The following is a 22,508-nucleotide window of genomic DNA, read 5'->3' on the forward strand; positions in this document are numbered from 1 at the left end:
ACCATATGTCACCCTACAATTCAATTTTTACTCATAATTTAAGCATGAATGTCATCACTGAACACATATGTCACCCTGTTGTCATTTTGGTAAGACCAATTACAGCCTTCATGTAATGTTATTGGACACACTAGCAACCCCTGCAGTGTATGTCCACATGTACTTGTGGGTGCTCTACATACTCAAGGATGTTAAGTACATCAGCACCACACTTGGCATACTGTACATTCTTATTCATTGTCACTTGGGTATATGCCTTAGTGGATGTTTTGTCTCCATGTCTGCCACCTGTTACCACAATGACTTGTGTTGTTTTGTCTGGTGTGTGCTCATGTTGTTGGGCCTGTCGTATGTGATTTTGTCACATGTATATTTCCACAATAGTGAGTTAGTTGATATTGAATTTGAGTTGTGTGGTGTGTTCCGTTGGTAGTCAACAAAGCCCAGTGCATTTACATTGTTCACATCCAGAATGTTGTGTTGGATGATGGACTGTAGGCAAAATTGGGGATGGTTCTCACTGCCTGAGAAGTTTGATATGGCATTTGTGAACAGTCAACGGTGGTCCACTATTGCTTGCACATTGATGGAATGGGTGTGCTTTTATTTGCAGTAATTGTGTGCGGTGTTGGTAGGTTGCACTAGTAGGACACGTGTGCAGTCAATTGCCACCAACACGAGTGTATGTGCCTGCTATGGCGTGGTAGCCTTGCTTGCTCACCAGCTGTTCCTGCGCAGTGTGGGTGAACTGAATGTGCTGGTGAATCAAGATGACGAGGGCATCCAAGACAGGTGATATGTACCTTGATAGTGCTGCCTGTGACACTCATCCAACTCTTACTTTAGTTCATTGTAAGGTACCAGTGGCCACCAAGTGATGCACAGCCAGCATCTTTGTGTACGGAGGGGTGTTGATTGTCCGCTATGTCTGTCCTGCCAGCCTGTGGGGAATGTAGCTCTGGATGCATGTCCTTTGGAACATGTGGTGTGCAATTACATCCACTGGTATCATGTGTCTGAGGCTGTTGTGCATTTGTAAGGCACCCAATCCATTCATGTGCTGACTTGTTGGTATACTGGGGTGGGTTTGTCCTGGTAGTGTTGTAGGTTGGTGTAGTGGCACTGTTGTGTCTCCAAGCAGCTGGATGAATATCTCCATGGCATCTGTTGTAGTTCATATGTGTATTTGGGCAGTGCTACCTTCATACTGCATGTCATTGTTCAACTTAAGAGCAGAATAAAGGTTGTCCACACTCCCTGCTGATCACGTACCTTATCCACTTTTTGTGTGCCACATTGACAATCTGGGTGCTTGAGAGTATTGGGCAGTGGTGTAATGGTGTCTTGTTACACGGGTACACATACTCTGCAAATGGTTTGCATTACCTGTCACTGTCAAGCTTTGGATTCTAATTAGCAGCAGATGTGGCATGTCTACTGATGACAGTGGATATTAGCACATGCTTGTGAATATGTATGTGAATGTCTCTGAACTTGTGTGGATTTTAAGTGGCACTGAATCCAAAAACAATCCCACTGAACTTTCCACATTGTGTTGTTAATGTGTCCCCTGTCATGAGTCCACAAGAAGGTGTGGCAGGTACAGCAGCCACATGGAAGCCAGCAGTGTCTCTGCTTCCCACTTGTCCTGTATCATATATTCTCAGGGCTGGGTACACAAGAGCTTGAAATGTAACTATTGGCATTCACAGAGACAGTTCCCATATTGGTTCTGCTCACTGTGCAAATACAGAACAGGTGTACGACTATTTCGTCTCAAGGTGGCACAACATCTTACTTGCGCTGTATGCTTTAAGTGATGCCAGTCAATGTTAGCGCTGTGACTGCAAAATTTAGCAAATTTGGGCACATCTAATTGTGTGTTGCAATGACGTGTCCCCTTTCATCTCACCTAGGAGGCGACCGAATGTGTATCGTCCCTTCACCCTGCTGGCTGATATGGAGGATAATGACGTAATACGCAGATTCCGTCTGGACAGAACAAACCTACAAGACCTATGTGCAGTGTTGGAGCCACACCTGCGTCCTCGCAGGACATATCCAACAGCCCTCACAGCAACGTCAAAGGTGATGGCGTTCCTGCATTTCTTGGCTACTGGGTCATTCCAGAACACAGTAGGCATTGCAGGGGGTATGTCTCAACCAACCTTCAGCAGGGTGCTACGGGATGCCCTGTCGGCTATGATGCAATCCAAGGACCGATTCATACATTTCCCAAGGAGGCAGGAATTGGCGAATGTAAAGGGGGATTTTTATGCACTTGGACACATCCCGAATGTTGTTGGTGCAATAGACTGCACACATGTTGGCCTGGTTCCACCACAGGCACGGGAGCACATATACAGGAATTGGAAACATTTCCATTCAGTCAATGTGCAGGTGGTGTGCCAGGCCGATATGATCATCTCACACGTCTCTGCCAAGTTTCCAGGATGAGCCCACGATTCCTACATCATGCGCAACAGCATTGTTCCCCAGATGATGGCCAATCTGCTTCCAGAACAGGCTTGGATTGTGGGTGAGTACGCAGAGTCAAGTCGTGTGCTATGCTGTCCTCGGCCACAGTTCAGACACTCAATCTGTATGTGTATTTCCCACTTAGGTGACTCTGCATATCCCAACAGCCCTTGGTTGCTGAGCCCACTATGCAATCCCAGGACACCAGCTGAAGTCCGCTACAACAATGCCCATGGGAGGACACGTGGGGTGGTTGAGCGAACATTTGGACTACTTAAATCGTGTTTTCGCTGCCTGGACAAGACCGGAGGGGCTCTGCAGTGTGTCAGATGGTAGTAGCATGCTGCATGCTACACAACCTGGCCTTGTGGAAAGGAATCCCCTTGATCCTGGATGATGATGACCAGCCGCACCCCCCATCTGCAAACCCCTAAATGTCGAGTGACGAGGATGGTGGAGAGGAGGAAGGTGTTGACCTGCGTCAGCAGCTCATCAACAACTACTTCACTTGAAGGTGAGTGAGAATGTACAACGGGGACGTTGTCTGCTGATGTTGTGCTTGGTGAAAAGGTCTATGTGAGCTTTGTGACTGCAGCCTGTTGTTGAGTCAGTGCTGGCTGCAAATGTGTTGGTAACAGGGTCGTTTGGCACAGCTACTTGATTTCTATGTTGGTACTGTTACTCATTGGAATCTGTGCAGATTGGAGTACCTTGATGACAAGTGTTGTGCGATGGTTGAAAGGCCACCACCTGAGTAGAGAATAATGTTCTGTTGTGTTTTCCTAGATCCCTTCAACCTCTACCTGCCTGCAGGGAATCCCAGCTCCTGTGACATTGTAATCATGGGTAACATTGCACATACTGTGATAAACATGGAGCAGGCACAACTACATTGTTGCATGATTAGTGTTTATTTACAAGGTGTATCTGTGAGAGGGAAGTGGATATTTACATAAATGTGGCTGGTGAATCAATGATTTGGCAGGGATGGTAGATGAGACCATCGATTAAGCACAACATTGATGTGGTGACACAGTCCAACAGATGGATGCCATTTCCATGGCAGTGTGGGTGAGGACAGTGTACAAATTCTATGGCAGGGTGAAGAGGGGTGCCATCATGGCTGGCTCCTTGACTGGTGTTTGGCAGGTGCTTTGCCACGGGATGCTCCCAAGGTTTTCTTTGGACGGCCCCTTGATCTTCTGGCACGGGGGGACACAGGTGAAGCTCATGGGAGTCTGAGGAGTCCCCACTCTCCGTGACCGCAGGGGTGGATGTGGAACTGTCATCCTGCGGGCCACCGGATGGAGGGGGAGGTGTTGGTTGTGCCACAGGCCCGTCCCTTAGTACCGCCACTAGCTGGCCCAAGAGATCCATGATTTGGCCCATGCGGTCCCCGAGTTGGCCCATGCGGTTGTCTATAGACCTCAGCATCTGTTGTTTCTCACAGGCATCTTGCTGAGCCTGGCCCATTTGTCCCTGGCACCGTTCATAGGCCCCAACGACTCTGGTGATGTTTGCCAGGGCTTCGGACCCAGTGTCCTGTTGGCTTTGAGTAACACTTGGCCTCCCACCTGGCCTCCCACCTGGCCTGCTGTCACGGACCTGTTGCCTCACCACTGTAGGCACCCGCCTACTCTCACTGACATCCGCAGTTTTTGGGGTGGGCTGGTTATCCTCTGCGGCAGGGCGAGTGTCGCAGGCAGCAGTGGTAGTAGTGGTGGTGGTGGTAGCGGCGGCACAGGTCGTTCCAGCAGGGGTCAACGTTGATGTTGTTGAGGGGAGTGGGGCAGTGGGGGCCTGGGACAGATTGCGCCCTGACACACCAGATGGTCCGGCTTGGTTCGCCACATCCTCAGTGTCCTGGTAGTCCGCATCTGAGTGTCCATGGAGAAGTGTGGCTCAATGGTTAGAGCGGCAGACCCTGATGCAGAGGTCTGGCCCTGACCAGGGTTCAATTCCCACCTCGGCGGGTCTTGGGCTCAATTTCCCCGGACCCGATAATTCTCGCCTCGTGCCTATTCTAATCATGGGTCCCACAATGCAACTCTGGGCAATAGCTTGCTTAATCTCCACAACGGCCCCAAAAGCGCTAGGATGTGTGGCTTCACCTTGGGTGTCCCCAGGAGTGGGCACTTCACAGCGAAAGGCCAGGAAGGGTTCCACAGCGGTATGTGCACAGCGCCTGAGAGACCCTTTCGGGGGGGTGCGGAGCGCTATATAAATGCACTACATTTACATGTTCCGGGGAAGGAGACTGGCTTTGTAGGTTGCGGTTGTTATCCTCTGCAGTCAGTTGTTGGTCACCTGTGGGACAGAGGGTAGATGGTTACTGCCTTACACCCTTCATGCTTGCTGTGTTTAATGTCTCTTATTTACATGTTTGCTACACAGAGTTAAGTATTTCACACATTGTATGTCTGCACAGTGATGTGCATCATGACATGATGTGGAGTTACATTCATTATTTTCAATGGTGTGACATGAAATTGGATACCATGCCCCACATGTAGGATTTCTCGATTCATAAACTTTATTCGATTCAAAAAAAGATAGAATCATAAAAGTATACAGACCTTAATTTAAAAACATATTGTTACTAAAACAAAGTTTATACAAATTTAACATATCATTTATCAGAAAGAATGGAAACCTACAATGCGAAACCATATTAGTCGCCCTATAACAGAGATTATTAGCATACTATATAACCAGTTGGACCAACATATGACATTGATTTTTTTAGTGCTTATTGCACTGGCAGCAAGAAGGTCTTTAAACAAACTAACAATACCGTTTCCTAATCTGGAGAGACAGTCGTATAAAACTTAACATGGCACAACATATTCCAGAAGATGATAGCGATAACAAATAGTCATAACCCTCTTTATAATTACATGGTTGTCGCCCTTTTAGAATAGGCCTAATAAACCTAATTCTTGGTTCCTTATAAAGAGAACAAAAAAGGACAACATGAATAGTACTTTGACTAGTTTTGTTATCGCAAAAACAAGGGGGCAGCCTCTCGCACCAACCCCCTTGTTTTGGAAAGGCAAAAAGAAAATGAAGAGTGTTTAATCTAAACCTTGTTAGGTAAAAGCGCCATTGCACATTAGTAGTAAATGTTAAATAAAATTGATACTGCAATTTACCCAAACAATTTGTTGGCTGGTCTGAGTGTAACATACTTAAACTTTTACGATAACTTGTTTTAATCAGAGTTTTTATGTCCCCCTGCATTTTTTCGGGGTTATCATAAAAGTGACCCAAACCAATTCTATGCAAAGTATTACTAACATATGAAAGCCATGGGATCTGCATTGCATGTTCAAGGTTTTTGCGTCCTTCAGGATATCTTTGGAGAGCTGAAGGTCTTCCGATAACCATATTTTACCCCATAATAATATAGGGGAAACGCGGATGATGTCAGTCACATATTCCATTCCCATCTCAGTGTGGCAAAAACTGTTGGATGAACCTGATGGAATTGACAATAAACGTTTTAAAAATGTATTTTCCATGACCTGGATCATGGCTGGGCTTTCTATCCCCCAGACCCCTGCCCCGTAGGTGGCCACAGATAGGCATTTTGCTCTATACAAGGTTTTTAAATGTGGGACTGATTTTTGTCCCAATTTACTACAAAAACGAAATAAACCCTCTATAGATCTACTGGTACATTGCACACGTGCCTTCATCAAAGGGACCCAGCTCAGTCTGTTGTTAAATAAATTTCACAAGTAATTGAAATTATCAACTTTGTCAATGGTAGAATTAGTTACCATGAACTTACGGGTTTTTGGCCCTTTAGGGCCACAGACCATTGCAAAAGATTTTGAAAAGTTTACCTTTATGTCTAGGTCCAGGTCCAGCATAAAGTTATTAAATGCTTCCAGACAGGTCTGCATACTATTCGCTGTAAGGGTCATTAATACCGTATCATCGGCATAAGATAACATAGGTATCTTCTTGCCGTTCATTTTCGGGAAATCCAAACAATGTTCCAACAAGAACTTTTCCAGGCCATTAGTATAAACTAAAAACAGAAAAGGCGCTAATATACAGCCTTGTCATACACCCTCAGTTGAGGGGATGTATTTTGTTTTTTCCCCCCCTGGCCCGAATCTTATTGTCACAGTTGTAGCCGCATGTAGTCTGCGGAGCAGGGTAACCAAAGGTTCTTCAAAACCCATGTCCTCCATCATCCGCCATAGTTTATTCCTACAAACAGTGTCAAAGGCACTGGATAAATCCATGAAGGCCAGGTGGATAGAAAACCCCTTGGCCTTCATGTACTTACCCATAATTAGTGCCAGATTTAGACACTGTTCGGTTGTTCCCTTTCCTTTCCTGAACCCATATTGAGAGTTCACAATTAGGCCCACGGAGTCTGCCCACGTGTCCAATCTGGCCAAAATTATCCTTCCCAATAATTTGCATGATGCATCAATTAATGATATTGGGCGATAGCATCGTGGGTCGCACTTGTCACCCTTTTTGAAAATAGGCACCACCACTGCCTCCTTCCAGGATAGGGGAATGCGACCGACAATAGCTGCTTTGAATACATTCAATAACAAAGGGGCCCATACGACAGTATTATGTTTGAAAAGATCCAACGGCACCGCATCAGGGCCAGGGGCTTTTAGTGGTACGACTTTCCTCAGGGCATCTTCAACTTCCCGAAGAGTAAGCGACGAGCTAAGCAAGGAAGCTGTAAGCGGGAAGTCCACATCCTTTGTATCATCCTGCAAGCCTAAGAGGGATACTAACTTAGGATTAAAAATGTTCCCAAAGTGGGCTTCCCATGTCTCACCCGTTATCTGCATCACCATATTTTCCTTACCATCACTAGAAAATAAGGGACGATTTACCACTTCCCAAAAAAGCCTACTGTCTTTTAACTCTGAGGCTTTTTCTAGGTCGTCCCAAGCTAAGGTTTTTAAATCCAGCTTCCGTTTTCTAATTGCCTCTCTATATGCGCTTCTCGCAGTTCTTACCAGCTCCTTATTCCTTGGTTTTTGTTGCAAAGCCCTTTTTAGTGATTTTTGGGTTGCAGAACACACAGCATCAAACCATTTAAAGCCATTGGACTGTCTATTAACCATTGGTTTTTTAAGATGCTCTGCCACATTCCCACACAGAATTTCGAAATTCATAATTACATTTTCAGGGTCTGTGGTTGGTGACAGACAAGACTTAATTACAGAACTATTAGCACTTAAAATCTCCGTCTCCAGCCCAATTACATCTACTTTCTCCCACTTCATGGTAAAACCTTATTCCTATTATATCTTACAGGTTGGTCCCAGATTGGATGCCTTGTTGCAACGGGGGGGCACAAAGTTAAGATCAAAGGATTATGATCGCTTGCCGGATTTGCATGCGTCTCAAATTTATCAATAAAATGTAAATAACTACTGGACACAATAATAAAATCAATAACTCTCATAGATCCACTAGCACCCTGAAAGGTTGGTATGGGAAGTAAATTTGGGGCAACACATGATTCCATTATACATAAGTCATTAATTACAATAATATTATTTAACGTATCACCCTGAGGTGTATGCTTAAAATGCTGGATAGGGTGCTCATTTAGGTCCACCAAACCACACACATTTGACCCACCAAATTTACACAGGGTACAATTGAAATCGCCAACCCATATAGTAAATAAAAAGGGTAGATCACTACGCACCTTGGATATAGCCTCCTGCAAACTCACAATTACAGCTGTGTCATGGTGATCAAAAACATTGTAATACCAATTAATCAGCAGCAGGGGCACGGGAAACAGAGATTCTAGCAAAAGTAATTGATACCAGGGAGTATCTACTATGTTAGATGTTATTAAATTATTCCATTTGAGAGTAATAGCGGTCATTATCCCACCTTTAGCTCTGCCTGCCTGTGATGGCACAGCTAATACGTTAAATGATTGGAATCCGTCAAAATCCTGGTCAGTTCTACTCCATGTCTCTTGGAGGCACATGATATCATGGCTTGCAACATAATCCAGCCAAGCCTCATCCTGTAACCTCCTAGAGAAACCTGCGATGTTCCACGAAATCTACCGAAACCCTGTTTTCCTTGGTGAATCACCTGGTTGATCTATATACGTGGCCATATCAAACCTGGGGGCAGGCAAATCTGACACACTGTTTACAATATCACAAACCTCTGCCTCAACAGAATTTTCAGTCTGTGCAATACAAATTGATGCCACCTTATTGACATTACCCCTCAATCTTTCACTGTTATGTTCCACTAGAGGACTGCCCATTTCACCACATAGCTTAACGCGCTTTTGGCTAGTTGGTAGTCAGTCTATCCCCTCCACCCCCATCAATGGGTCAAAACGGTTTCTCAGAGGAATATTATTTGGTATCCACCCAAGATATTCCTCACCCTGGAGTCGCATTCTAGGGTACTTCTGGGGTGGATGGAAAGTAACATGCTTTAGATTGGGGTAAAAATATTCTAAACCTATACATTGTATATCCCCCAATCTACCAAACCTAGGTTCACGACAAATAAAGTCCTTAACCCAATTATCCCTAAAATTTATAAGCATGCAATCCCCCTCCAGGTCTTTATCACTTGGACCCACCCAAGGGACCCTTCTAACATTTAATATTTCTGTCCTAGAGGCAGGGGGAAGTGGTCTGTTTTTATTGAGCCAAAAAATTACTTTATTTCTAAGATCCCTATTTGATTCCATTTGATTAGGTCTGACCCCTGGCACTCCCGTCAAAATTGCTGTAAAAGGGGCAGAGTCAGGAGTTAGATTTACACAGACTGTCCGCTTTAGTGGAGCTTTTTCCCCCTGATTTGTAGGACCCTGTTGTGATGTTACCTTAGGCCTGGTAGTAACCACCTGCTTAGGTACCGATGGCTTTGGTGCAGGTGCAGCAACCGCTGCAGGCTTTTGCTGACCACCATCTATCAAAGTGGTATTCTTTGAAGCTGTTTGTGAAACTGCTTTAGCAGGATCAGCAATTGTAGCCATTTGTAACACCCCTATTGGCTTTTTTGGACCCACTTTCTTTATAGCAGTAAATTTATCCCCCGAAATCTCAATGGCCTTACTATTCTTAGCCAATGTGTCAAGGGATTGCGTGTTAACTGATATAAGGTGTTCTAATTGGTCCAATTTCAAATTTATTATTTGGGTTTTTTCCAATAAAGGCATAAAAAGAGTTTTAACCAGCTTTTCAATGTTAAGAAGCAGTTCATCATTTGAACAAGAATGGTTTATGGGTATAACATCCCCGGATGAAGTTCCCCTTTGTTTCGCAGGTTTGGCCACAACTCGGAGAGCATTGATTTTAGATATTTTAGCTCCACTACCCCCATTATGACCCCCTCCTCTTTTCCGTTTACTAGTTTTTGTAGTTTCAATTACTACAGAATCGGATTCTAAAACCTGAGGTTGTGCTGACTCAAATTACAAGTTTGGGTACTATCCTTACTAGCAGTACTTGATGATATACAGTCTGCATTTAGATCATCAACCATGTCGTTAGAACATGTTAGTTGAGAAACAGAAACCGGATTAGTAGGGGGATTTAAGCTGACTACAGGGTCAATTACAATACTTTTGTTCAGCCGTAGTTATAGAACCAATACGTCCTAATGAGGAACGTTTCCCAGATACCAATCTAATGATAATCGCTTTTCAGTAAATGCGATTTCTTTTTCCAAAATCCCAGTTGCCCGAATTATAAAATCATCCAGGGTTCCGCTTGCTTTAACATTACTCGTTTTCATAGTAACCTGCCTACCTTTTCTAGAGCATAAGGCCATCATGGGACTACTTTATAAAAGGATAAAACACAGCAGTTAAAAATTAATACTTCAAGGCTCAAGAAGAAAGAGGGTGAGCCCGGCCCGGCCCGTCCTCGTTCGTCCTCGGACAGCCTCAGACGGCCCGCCCTTTGCCCGTGCTCCGCCCCGGGCGCTCCCGCGCGCTCCCGCGCTGCGGTTCAGTGGGCCAACTAAATACTGAGAAGGTTAGGGGGCGTGTCAAGCAGGGAGAGCGGCCCAGGTGTTGTGGGTCAGTCAAGCAGGGACTCCTGGGTGATGGAGTCCCTGCGACACAGCTCGCAGCCCTGCTCAACTCCAAAGGCCCCCCTCACGATCCTGGCCCCAACAGGTCCCGAGGGGCTGATGACACCCGCTGACTTCACCCGCGCAGCGGGTCCTGCAAGCTGCTGCGGTAAGTTGCAGAAGGTGTGGGTTGAGTGAAAGCAGGAATGAGGGCGTCCGTCCTGATTTCAGCAAAGTTCAATTTAAGAAAGGTTTCCCAAAGCTATGCCTTCAGTGGTTTTTGAAGTTTGCTGCCGGGGATTTCTCATTACGATGATAGGTTGTCATCTGACAACTGGCGGAAATACAACTTGATGTGAGGCATCTTTGCTGATTACTCTGCCTGGCAGCCATTACATGTGCGCATGAACTAGCCATTGTCATGTCATGCATACCTTGGTCATGTCCTGTGCTTGGATTTCTTTGTACAACAGACCATTCTTGTTTGTTTTTCCCATGGTCCTTCATGCAAGCACCCATGGAAGTTACAGATGACATTTGGGGCAGTGCATGTATGTTCCCGGATTTGCTTAAACATGATTGTTGGTGAGTAACAGTTCTGTTTCTGTCACAGTTCCATACGTTTAGCTGTCTGCATACTGTAAATATATATTTAGTTTGCTCATATTTTGGTGTGAAGTGAGGCCTTATGTTGTCATATGGCTCAATGTCTTTTGTTGAAGGATGGTGGGGTGCATGCACTGTCTGCTTACCTGTCCAGTTGTCATTTTGTGGGGGACTGGGGGACTTTCTGACACATGCTTGGGGGGGTGGAGTGCTCCATCCTGCTGAGGGGGGAGACAGGGGTGGCTGGTGGGAGTTGTGGAGCAGGCCTCCCTACCCCAAAATCCCTCCCTGTGAAGATGGCTACCTACCTGTGAGTTGAGGGTGAAGCAGACAATGGCTGACACGTGCTTCTGGCTGGGGTGGAGGGTTCCATCCTGCTGAGGGGGGGGCACAGGGGTGGATGGTGGGAGTTGTCGAGCCGGCCTCTCTACCCCATAAATCCCTCCCTGTGAAGATGGCTACCTACCTGTGAGTTGAGGGTGAAGCAGACAATGGCTGACACATGCTTCTGGCTGGGGTGGAGGGCTCCATCCTGCTGAGGGGGGGGGGGGGGACAGGGGTGGCTGGTAGGAGTTGTAGTGCTGGGTCCCAAGACACATTCCCCCCTCCCTGTGAAGATGGCTACCTATCTGTTAGGTGATGGTGAAGCAGACAATGGCTGACACATGCTTCTGGCTGGGGTGGAGTACTTCATCCTGCTGAGGGGGGAGGGACAGGGGTTGCTGGTGGGAGTTGTAGAGAAGGGTCCCAAGACACATTCCCCCTCCCTGTGAAGTTGGCCACCTACCTGTTAGTTGAGGGTGAAGCAGACAATGGCTGACACGTGCTTCTGGCTGGGGTGGAGTGCTCCATTCTGCTGAGGGGGGGCAGGGGTGGCTGGTGGGAGTTGTAGTGCTTGTTGGCTGGACACATACAACTCAGTTGCTGTTGGGTACCTTTGTGGTGAATCAGGTTGAGTGGAGGTTACATCTGTGAGACCTGTGTTGGGTATTGTGGTGCAGAATAATGGACTTGGGCCTAGGAGGTGTAGCTTTGTAGTTGTGCAAGGCAGTACATATCAGTGTGATGGTATACGTTTGTTAGTACTTACCAACCTCCACTCCCCCGGCTATTCCTTCAAGACTCTCTGTGTGCAGTATTGCAAGCACCTTCTCCTCCCACGCAGTGTGTGGTTTGGGTGGAATGGGGGGGGGGTCCTCCACCAGTCCCCTCAGCCAGCTCACGGTTCTGTGCCCTCTTCTTCTTGACAACACTCTTTGGGTAATGCCACCGCTTCTGTATTTCCTGCTTGTTGCAGGGGGTGGTCCCTACGGCATTTACCTTGTTCACTATTCTTACCCACATTTGGGTCCTGGTGGCTAGTGGGGTCAGTTGGACCATGTTACCAAAGAGTTGTGGTTCAACTCTTATAATCTCATCTACCATCACTGTCAACTCTGTTTCTGTGAATTTTGGCATTTTATGTAGTGCCATGCTGTGTGCTGTGCTGATGTTTTGGGGTGCAGTTGTGAGGGTGGTGTGGGTGGTGAAGGTAGTGTATGTGTGTGTGTTATGTTTGTGGTGTGATGTGTGCAGCTTTGCCTTTAATTTTTGCTCTGCTGTTGGGCTCTTCAGTTGTGTAGTTTTGTAAAGGGTTGTGGTCAGGGAAGGGGCTGGTTTTATGCTCAGCTATGTGGGTGTGTCAAGCTAGTGTATTGCTGTCAGGTGGGTTGTGTGGGTTGTCCTGTGATTTGTTGGTTTGAATTTGCAATGGGTGTGTGGCATTGTGAGGTTTTAGGTTAATTTGGGGGCAGGGCTAGTTTCCTGTGTTCATTTGGTGGTCTTATTGCGTGTTTTTTGTCATCGGACGCCACTTTTTTCACGGAGCCTCCCAGCGATGGCTGTGCTGCAGCCCATCTGCCGGATATCACATTCATTACTGTTCACGACCACAGCGGTCGGATAAAGCGGAACGTACCGCTGTGGAATCCGGGATATCATATTGTCACGGGCGGTTACTCCGCGTGCCTGATCGCGGTCAGATTTTCACCAGCTCCGCCAGTTGTGGGCGGATTTTCGATGCCTCCTACCTCTGCGGTCGGGAAATTTTGGCGGTTTATCATAATCTGACCTGCATTTTTCCTGCTGGTCCGGCGGGCGGTATTATCCCGCTACCATGGCAGTCGGGATGGTTTTCCGACCGCCATCCTAATAGACCCCATAGTACTTAACTGTACCTCGGTCTGCTGCTTTGATCTTCACCACAATAGGCCTCTCCAATACTACTTTCCAAGCAGGATAAAATCTCTTATCAAGTGTTTTAAGAACTGTGGCATATTCATCTAAAGTTACAAGTTCTTCTGCAGCACTTTTCTGGTTAACTTGAATTTTTACGTCTTAAACCGGTAATATTTTTACGATTGCCCTACCTTCTAGACCGAGGTTGTGCACCAAAAGATCTTTTTTCTTTTTATTTGTAAAAGGCTCACCATCTGTGGCCTCCAAATAAGCTTCAAGAACATCTGTCCACAGTCTAATGGTGATGTGCCCGGTTTTCACAAAAACAGCATCCATAATGAATTAAAGAAGTCTCAGGCGAGAAATTAATGCAAAAGAAAACCCAGAAAGGCACAGGATAAAATAAAATCAAAGGCAACACTTCAACCAGTATCGCCAGTGTAATCAGTATATATCCGTACATATGAGAAGACTTCAGCACTACTGGAATTGATAAGCCAATGAAGTCTTCACAGAGGCAATGTTCATGAAGGTGGCGCTGAAGGTCAGGTAATAAAAATGGTGGAGGCGTTGGACACAACACAACATGAGGGTGACAGCACACGCACGCATAGCAAAAGGCGATTGGGCTACACTAACGCACGCAGGAGAGGCGCCATGCACCAACGGTAGTAATCGATAAAATTTAAAATTCTGAGCCGACTGAGATGAATAAACCCACAGGAGAATCTTAAATAGTCGGCCGAGGTGCAGACTATGAGGAACGATAACGCAGAAGAAAGCAGGAACGTTGCTACGTCGGTGTACACAGAATCAAAAACTGTGGAAAGTTGGTGGTTTGGCAGTTCACAGCTCATTGCCAAATGTAGGGATAAGGATTAGAGACGGCACATGGGAAGAATACAGTAAGGTTTATTGAGATGTAGAGAAGCGACCACAAACCCCTCAGCAAGGCACAGCTTAACTGACATTCCTGGAACACCTGCACGTGAGAGCTGAGGTGAAACTAAAATGAGTCCTTTTAAGCAAGGGTCCCATTTTGAACAGAGACATAAAACTCATACATGGTGTGTGAGAAAAGGTATGCTTAAACCGTCGTTATCCTCCAGGTATGGTTAACAGGTTTTAGCAGAGTCTTGGAAACTGTGTAACTAGTTGGAAAATCACTGCAATTGAACCTGAATGTTTTCTGTGGAACTATACCTGAGATAATAATAAATCTTGTGGGCTAAGGTAAGCAGCTGTATATCCTGCATTGGCCTTCCTGGCAGCAGAGGGGATGGAGAACAGTATTACTTCTGCAGTAGGCCACAGAGGCCTCTTGGAGTGTTTATGGCACACACTCAAATGAAGGATGAGTTGTCTTCAAGTTCCCTCACTAATGGTGCGCAGATGCATAGAAAATATGCTGTACTGAGAGGTCTGTCCTCTTTGGGACACCCTTCAGGTGATCTTTACTACTGCCCGCGATTGGGCCTAGCCAGGGCATGCAAATATAGCTTCAGTTCTCTGCAGGTCTTGAATCAAGATGCACAACTAGGAAAGATAGAGAACCTTGACAGTAGGGTCTTATGTCCAAGGATGGATGACAACAGCAGTAAGCAGTCCCAGCAAAATACGGGCTTTCATAGCACCACATACAGCACCCTCTTCTTTTCCAGAAGGCTACAGTGAGGTTGCTAGACCAACTGAGACCATAGTGTGTGGCACAGCGTAGTTTCTGGATGAGTTCTATGAACGATTTTTAGAGGTCAAACCAGGGCAAACTGCCAGTAAACCTTGTTTATCCTTGCACAGTGCCAGGCGAGGCCTAGCAGTAGCTGATCCTCTATGAAACCATGCCCTTTCCTAGAGATGTAGCCCACACTGTCATCTGTAGTGCAAATGTCAGACTCTTCACATTGTGGATCAAAGGGGTGTGCAGTTCCTAGTGGGAGGGGAGGGGAAAGAGAGGTCTTTCTTCGTGATGCCCTGACACACCTCGAATGATGGCATGCTTCATCATTGGGCCAAGCTCCTCATTGGGCCGGTGCTGCAATGCCCGACGGGCTCCCGTAAACGGGGCTCTTTGGCGGAGATCTTTTGAAGAAGCCATAGGGTGTGTGTGGGTGTGAGGGCTGGGTAGTGCACAGGGTAGTGAGATAAGATACGTCTAGAGCTGTCCTACTATCAATTGTTTCATTCCTGCGGTAGCTCAGGCTTATTTAAAATATGAGAGAGCCCTACACGGATATAATATTCCTATAGGGCTGAGGTGGTGTAGTGGGTCGACATGTTTCATTCCTAATTAGCCCCTAACGGGTCTGGTGGCACTTCATCAGGACTAAGTAAAACAAGCTTTGGCATAGCCAATAGGTCTCGCTTTTGGGACCTTAAAAGTATTTAGTTATGCAGCACAATATCCTTGGTGCAACAACATTAACTGTTGCATGGTTAAACACTTATAAGGTCCCACAGGCGAGACCTATTGGCTATGCCAATGCTTGTTGTTAAAACTATGAGAAATACATAATATCTTTTGAAGTAAGCAGCTTGTTTTGATCATGGCCAGTGGTGCTGAAAACCCAGGTACAGTGTATTGTTTTGAAGGCAGGTGGGAAGTTCGGGCCCGAAAAATGCATTAAAAAAAATCTGTACAAGTTCGAGAATGTTGAGCCAGCGCCGCAACCTGTACCTGTGCTTCAAGTGCTTATTTTGAGGCACTGATCAATGCCATTTGCTGAAGTAAAATAAGGGTTGACATAAGAAGAAAAGGAGTAGAGGGGTGGAGGAAGGAGAGATAGTGGAGAGAGGTCAAATGAAGGGTGGGTGGAAGAGGAAGGAAGGCAGGGCTAGAAACGAGAGAGGAAAATTAACACTGGGGTGGGTACAGGAAGAAGGCGGTATGGACGGCTGAATACAAGAGGCAGTGAGAGAAAAGAGGAAACATAAAAAGGAGAGAGAAGCGAAGGGGGAAGTAGAGAGGGAGTGAGCGTCGTATAGGGGAGGGGTGGAAAGCAGGGTTGTGACGTAGAGGGCAGGCGGAGAAGACAAGATGAAGGGGGGGTGGATCCAGTAAATGTGAGAGAGATGAGATGAGAGGAAGGTGGACAGGGTGGGGAGAGGTGGCATGATCGCGGAAGGGTGAGCGCAAAGCAGATGAGGGACGAGAGAAGATAGGTGTAGAAGAGTGGAGGGCCAGTCGGAAAAAAGGGGCTTGAGGGAGAGGGTGAGGTGAATGAGTGGAAAGTTCAGTTGATAGAGAGGGTTGAGGGCAGCTGAGTTTGGGAGTGAGAGTGGTGGAGCGGAGGAGGAGAGGGAGGTCCAGCCAGGACACGGAAGGAGTGGAGGAGAGCGAGCAGAGAGGAGTAAAGGAGGGAAGTATGCTGACGAGGGAGAGTGCAGGTCAGTGAGGCTTATTAAGGGAAGGAAATGAAGAGGAGGGCTGAGGGTAGTGGTGATGAAAGGGGAGATGAAAAAATTGGAACTCTCTGAAAAGGGGACAGCAGGGGAAGGAGGGAGCATCGATGAGTAGCGAGGGGACGGGCTAATGCAGGGGGGAGAGTAGTGAAGGAGAAGAAGGCGGGATGGTAATTGAGGTAGGAAAAAGTTGAAAAGAAAGAGGAGTGCGGGGAAAGGGAACAAATCTGGTGGAGGTCACGAGAAGGGGGAGAGGAAAGGAAGGAGAAGAGCTGGGTACAGGAAATGAAAGGACGGGAAGAGAAACATAGGAAATGAAAGCAAGGGGTAGGGATACACGTCATAGAGGAGGCAGTGGAAGGCGAAAGATCATTAAAAAGGAAAGAAATGGGGGAGTTGTAAAGCACTCCAATACCTTCGGGTCGAGTTAGCACTAAATAAAACTGCAAAAAAACCACACACAAAAAACCTGGCTGATAAATAGAGAAAAAAGTGTAGAACTGAAGGGAGAAAGAGGGAGACAGAAAATGTGAGGGAGCGAAGACAAGAATCGGGGAGTAGAGGGTGTGAGGTATAAATGAATGAAGGAGGGATGGGACATGGCGACGGGATGTGGACGAAGGAGGTGAAAGAAATCCTACAGAATTTAAACAACGAACCCCAGAGAAAAGTGAGTCATTTATAGAGCGCTTTTTGGCCTTGAAAGGGCCCCTGGCGCTACCTTTGAAATGTGGTTGAAGGAAAACAAATCGCTACTATTGAAATCTATCTCAGAGGGAGGAGGGGTTGTTGAGTTATGCCAGATGAAAGGTGGGGGGAGAAGAAGGGCATCACGATGAGAAATTACAAAATAAGTGTAAGACAGTGTAAGCAGTTCGTTCGTGTAAGAGGTCTGGGTGGGAGAGTAAGGGGCTGTAGCATGACATGAAGCAAAGCCGAAAATGAGAGAAAAAAAAGTCTGAAAAGGGCCCCAGTGGAGAGGGTGATCAGCAGTGAGGGGTCGGGGAGCGCCAACAGGAAATGAGCAAAGTAAAGCGGAGAAGAGAAGTGGCTGGGGTGAGAGCGGAAGGAACAAGCACGGCGAACACGCTAATTTAAAACCGATAATAATTCACATTTGTAAAGCGCGAACAATCACCCGTAAGGGTCTCTAGGCGCTGGGGGCCGTCGGGAAGATTAAGCAAGCTATTGCCCAGAGTCACATGGTGCTGGGCTAATCTGCTGCCGGCGCCGGGGATCGAACAGTGATCCCCAGATTCCAGAGTCAGCCGCCCTGGCCGCGGCGCCACACCTCTTCCCTCAGATGGTGACAGGACCCCGAACAGATGGCGCCCCTGCTCGTAACCACAAGCCGTAGGCTTTGGGCGGGTACATTCCCTGGGAAAGGTGGGACATGCACCCGCCTTTGCCCAATTGCGTGCTGTCTTTTCATAAAGACGCACGCAAAGCCCAATAGAATTAATGCCAAAAAAAACCACACGCATGAGCGTGTGAAAAGTCCAGAGTGATTCCAAGAGGTCGTTTTCCTAGAGTAGCGCATGTGCGCTGCGCTAGGCTCGACCTAATAAAAACAGCGAGTGGTGCACTACCGCTGGTCTGGTTCCCTAAATTGTGTCTGATGATCAGGCTGCAGTAGGGTGATCCCCGATAGTATACAACTTTTTTAAGCGTGTTGCGGAAATTGTTTTTGACCTAATCACAAGCACCTGTACTACTTGTAAACACATTAGTCACGGTTTATTTAGGGAGACTGATGTCTGTATGGTCGTCGTGCTGAAAACAGCGAAATTATGTACCGAATACCAGTAGGGATCACACCGCTACCTTGACACGTACAAGAGCAATATGGGTGCTCACCGCGGTCCACACTCGAGCAGAGTGTGGGTCCTGGCATTGTGCCGCGGCCTTGTATGACTGCAGCCACTGCACCCGAGTTTAGTGTGGGTGCGCATATCCTCGTTCACTATCGTGAGCACGCTGCCACCAACACAATACCATGCTTGGGGATCTAGTCACCTGTATATGGTTATACTGATGGAGCAAGTTTTCACGTCTAAAGAAACTTGCTCGTATGCAATCCTCTCGAATAATATGTAATACTGTAACCAACATGTCCGTGTGTACTAAAATTGCACCACATGTTACATAATCCTATCTAGGGGGAACTTTTCTATGTGCCGTCTTAATAAGTAACCCGAGTGTTCTAAAAATGGCCGCTAAAACGCGGCAACTCTTCTGCGCATGCGTCTACCACATCACGTGGTGTGACGTTCTTCTGTCGCTTGGGGGGAAATCTTTGCAGCTGCGCAGTAGTTTTTAATATGGCCGCTTTAAAATAACATACTAATGCACATGCCGAGCTGAAACTAACCTATACACGTACTACTAAGCTATTAATGCGAAAGATTTATTAAGTAAATGGGGTTAGAGTAGAAGTAAATGGTATACAGTGAATTCATTTATTTTTGTATTCTAACATATTCTTTTCTGACTTTATTAATAGTTCGTATTTGGGCCTTGGAGAGTGACCGCGTCTCTGTTCCCTTGTGATTTCTACACATGCCCAAAACGACTGCTTGCCCTGGAACAAGTGATGCAAATTGACTGACTGCCAAACCCTAAGCAGACAAGGACATGAGAACCCAATCTTCTGACCCTACTGGAGGAAGAAGGGGCAACTATGTATAAAGACTTTCCGATCCACATATGAAATGCTTGTGGGAATAAAGCGTGTGGGTATTAAAATTAACGGGAGGAGAATTAGACAATAGCCTAAAGAAAAATATTGCACTTGGGATGGTGTGATGTCCTCACCCCACTGCTTGGCCCAATCAAATTGCGGGTGAACATGGAATTGAAACATTTGGGGGTGGATCATACACTTGAATTTGGTATAACAGAGGTAAGTTATAGATAGTTAGATACACTTGATGCTGAGATGCTGATGCTATGCTGAGATGCTGCCCAATTTCGCTAACTGAAGAATCCTACACTAGGGAAAATTCGTGGAACAACCGAGGAGGCACATCTAGGATAGGGTCCGGACGTGCCCGAGCCGGAGAGAGTAGCACCAGAGAGGGGTGTAACGCTGGTGTTGCACTAGAAGAGGTCACCTTTTTTTGTCCCGAACCTGTCCTGAATCCTTGACTCTCTGATGTCGGGGTCCTCACACCATTCTAGGTAAATATATCTGTAGGGAAAATGCTCCGTACTTGTTCTCTGTCCTTTCTCTCCTCAGGTGCTGTCATTGCCAGAACTTATTAATGCAAACTGATTATGAGCTAACTGTACTATTTTCCTGATGGAGATTTCTGGTCAATTCATGTGTATTTGACTCGACTCACAAAATTATTAATTCAGATAAACTTTTTAAAACTTCTTCTGAGTCGGTGGTTCTATAGAATAAAAAAACGCATTGTTGACTTTTCCTTCCTATTCTAATCTACTACTAGATCCGTCGACAGTGCATTTTACTCAGGAGACAAGATTGGTAAGAATACTGGTGTAAAGGTTTCCTAGGGTAAACAAATTGATGTCCAGTGGATATGTGCCAGCTCATTTGCGTGTATGAATGTATATGGGCCCAAATGAGTGTTGTGTGTGTCGAGCTGGTAAACTCTGCTGCATCAATACCGATAACATTTGTTGTGATTAGCCCACAAAGGTGGACATGTGCTACTATAGCTGTTGGCTCTTTAACCAAGTAAGTTAAGAATGAACGCTCCTGCACCATTACTGTTTATTTTTTATTTATAGAGTTTTATATAGCGCGGACTTGACCCTTGGGTATCAGAGCGCTTCACAGTTACATGTGGAACATTTGTCATACAATGTGGATAACAACATTAATATATATAATATTCCTGTACATTATTTTTATCGATTCTTTTACAGAGTGTAATAGTATTTCTATACACATGGTTCTGATGTACTTTCCGAGAGTTCTCCATCAGACACTTGCACGGTCGACGTTTGGGTGTTAGTTACGATGCTAAGGTGAACAGTCTAGCCTATGGAAGGAACTTGCTCATTAGGAAGATCTTCGCTTCCTTCTTGAATGTTGCTATGTTTGGAATTTTTCTAATGTTTGGAGGGAGTGAGTTCCAGATTCTGGGGGCTGCTCTGGAGTAAGCTCTGTCATGCGTTTTCTTCTTCTGAAAGATGGGTGGTTTCAGCAGCAACTCTTTGGCACTCCTACCTGGTCTGTACCACCCGAAAGCTCTATTTTCTGAGCTAAGTACCACGGAGATTTGTAGTGGAGCGCTTTGTGTGTGGTACATGCCAGTTTGACTTCTGGCTTCGTATGGTAACCAGTTTAATGCTTTTAGGTGAGGGGAGATATGATCGTATTTTCTGAATCCAGTAATAAGTCTTGCCGCCGCATTTAGACATGCTTTTAGTGGAGCTGTGGAGATTTTTGAAAGACCTGTTAAAGTTGTACATCCATATTCAATCCTTGATATAACTAAGGATTGGACTGCCAGTTTGAGGTCCGCTGTGGAGATGAGCGGTTTAATTTTTCTAATATAGTTCAGGTGAAACCCAGCACTTTTTGTCATTGATTTGATGTGGGCTTTCATGTCTAGGTTCTTATCAAGCGTGATTCCCAGTGATTTTGCAGAATCAATTAGTGTAGGTGTGCAGTTTAACGCTGTGATCAGTTTGGTCCATTCCTTCACTGGTGGGTTTCTTCGGTGGGGATATTAATAGGAATTCAGTTTTTCGTTAGTTTAGTTTCAAATGATTGCTAGTTAACCAGTGTTATGATATTTTTAAGGCCTCATTCATTTTCTTTGTCTTCCAGTGATGATATCTTGATGTAGATCTGAGTATCATCTGCATACATGTGATAAGATATGCATGCGTCACAGAGGATTTCTGTGAGGGGTTCGACATAAAGGTTGAATAATGATGGGGATAGTGTTGATCCTTGAGGGACTCCAATCGAATTTGGGCATGATGGGGAGAGCGTTTGGTTGACTAGGAATCTTTGAGTTCTATTCTGAAGGAAGGATTCAAACCATTTCAGAACAATTCCAGATAGTCCCATCCTGTCTTGAAGCCTGGTTAGCAGTTTTGTGTGGTCTACTGTGTCAAAGGCAGGCGACAGGTCAAGAAGAACTAGTAGGTATGTTTGATTGTGATCTAGGGCCTTCAGCGCATCATCCACTATATGTATGATTGCTGTTTCCGTACTGTGGCCTGGTCTGAATCCGGATTGGCAGTCGTCCAGCAACTTGAATTTGGTGATGTGGCTGCTCAGTTGATTTTGTACACATTTCTCAATTAGTTTGGCGAGTATTGGGATATTGGTCACTGGGCGAAAGTTATTTGGTTCTGCTGGGTTCGCTGTAGATTTTTTGATGGGAATTACTTGACCCGCTTTTAGGCATTCCGGTAAGATCCCTTGAGATATTGAGGCATTTATTATCTTTGTCCATACAGGGACGACAATATTATTGATTCTTTTTATGCATTTAGAGGGGAGGGGGTCATTGTAGTGGTTGTTAGGTTTGATATCCGAGAGAGTTTTGTCAATGGTATTTTGGTCATATAGCTTGAAGGTTGCCCAATGTGCATTGTTTTTTAATCTATCACCGTCGTTTTGTCTTGGTATCATTGTTTTGTGTTGGTAGTTGACTAGGAAGATTGTCGGCTGCCAGCCTGAGTTCTCTTTCTAGCGTGTTGGCCTTGTCAGTAAAGAATGTAGAGAATTCTTCGCAGCTCAGTTGAGTTTTAATGGTTTTGTGTGCAGA

The 22,508-nt window shown here is 45.9% G+C and overlaps 2 protein-coding genes across 3 annotated transcripts in view; one reads left to right on the forward strand and one right to left on the reverse strand.

The window, feature by feature from the left end:
* The window catches only part of LOC146870885 (syncytin-1-like), a 401,244-nt gene that overhangs the window by 93,265 nt on the left and 285,471 nt on the right, over positions 1 to 22,508 (forward strand). The window lies entirely within an intron of this gene.
* The window catches only part of LOC146870886 (matrix metalloproteinase-14-like), a 350,496-nt gene continuing 331,363 nt past the window's right edge, over positions 3,376 to 22,508 (reverse strand). The window contains exon 12 of the mRNA XM_085647106.1: positions 3,376 to 4,785. The gene's annotated coding sequence lies outside the window, so the exon portion shown is untranslated. The remainder of the gene's footprint in view (positions 4,786 to 22,508) is intronic.

This window comes from Triturus cristatus, chromosome 1_1 (genome assembly GCF_964204655.1).
Source record: "Triturus cristatus chromosome 1_1, aTriCri1.1, whole genome shotgun sequence".
Taxonomy (NCBI): Eukaryota; Metazoa; Chordata; class Amphibia; order Caudata; family Salamandridae; genus Triturus; species Triturus cristatus.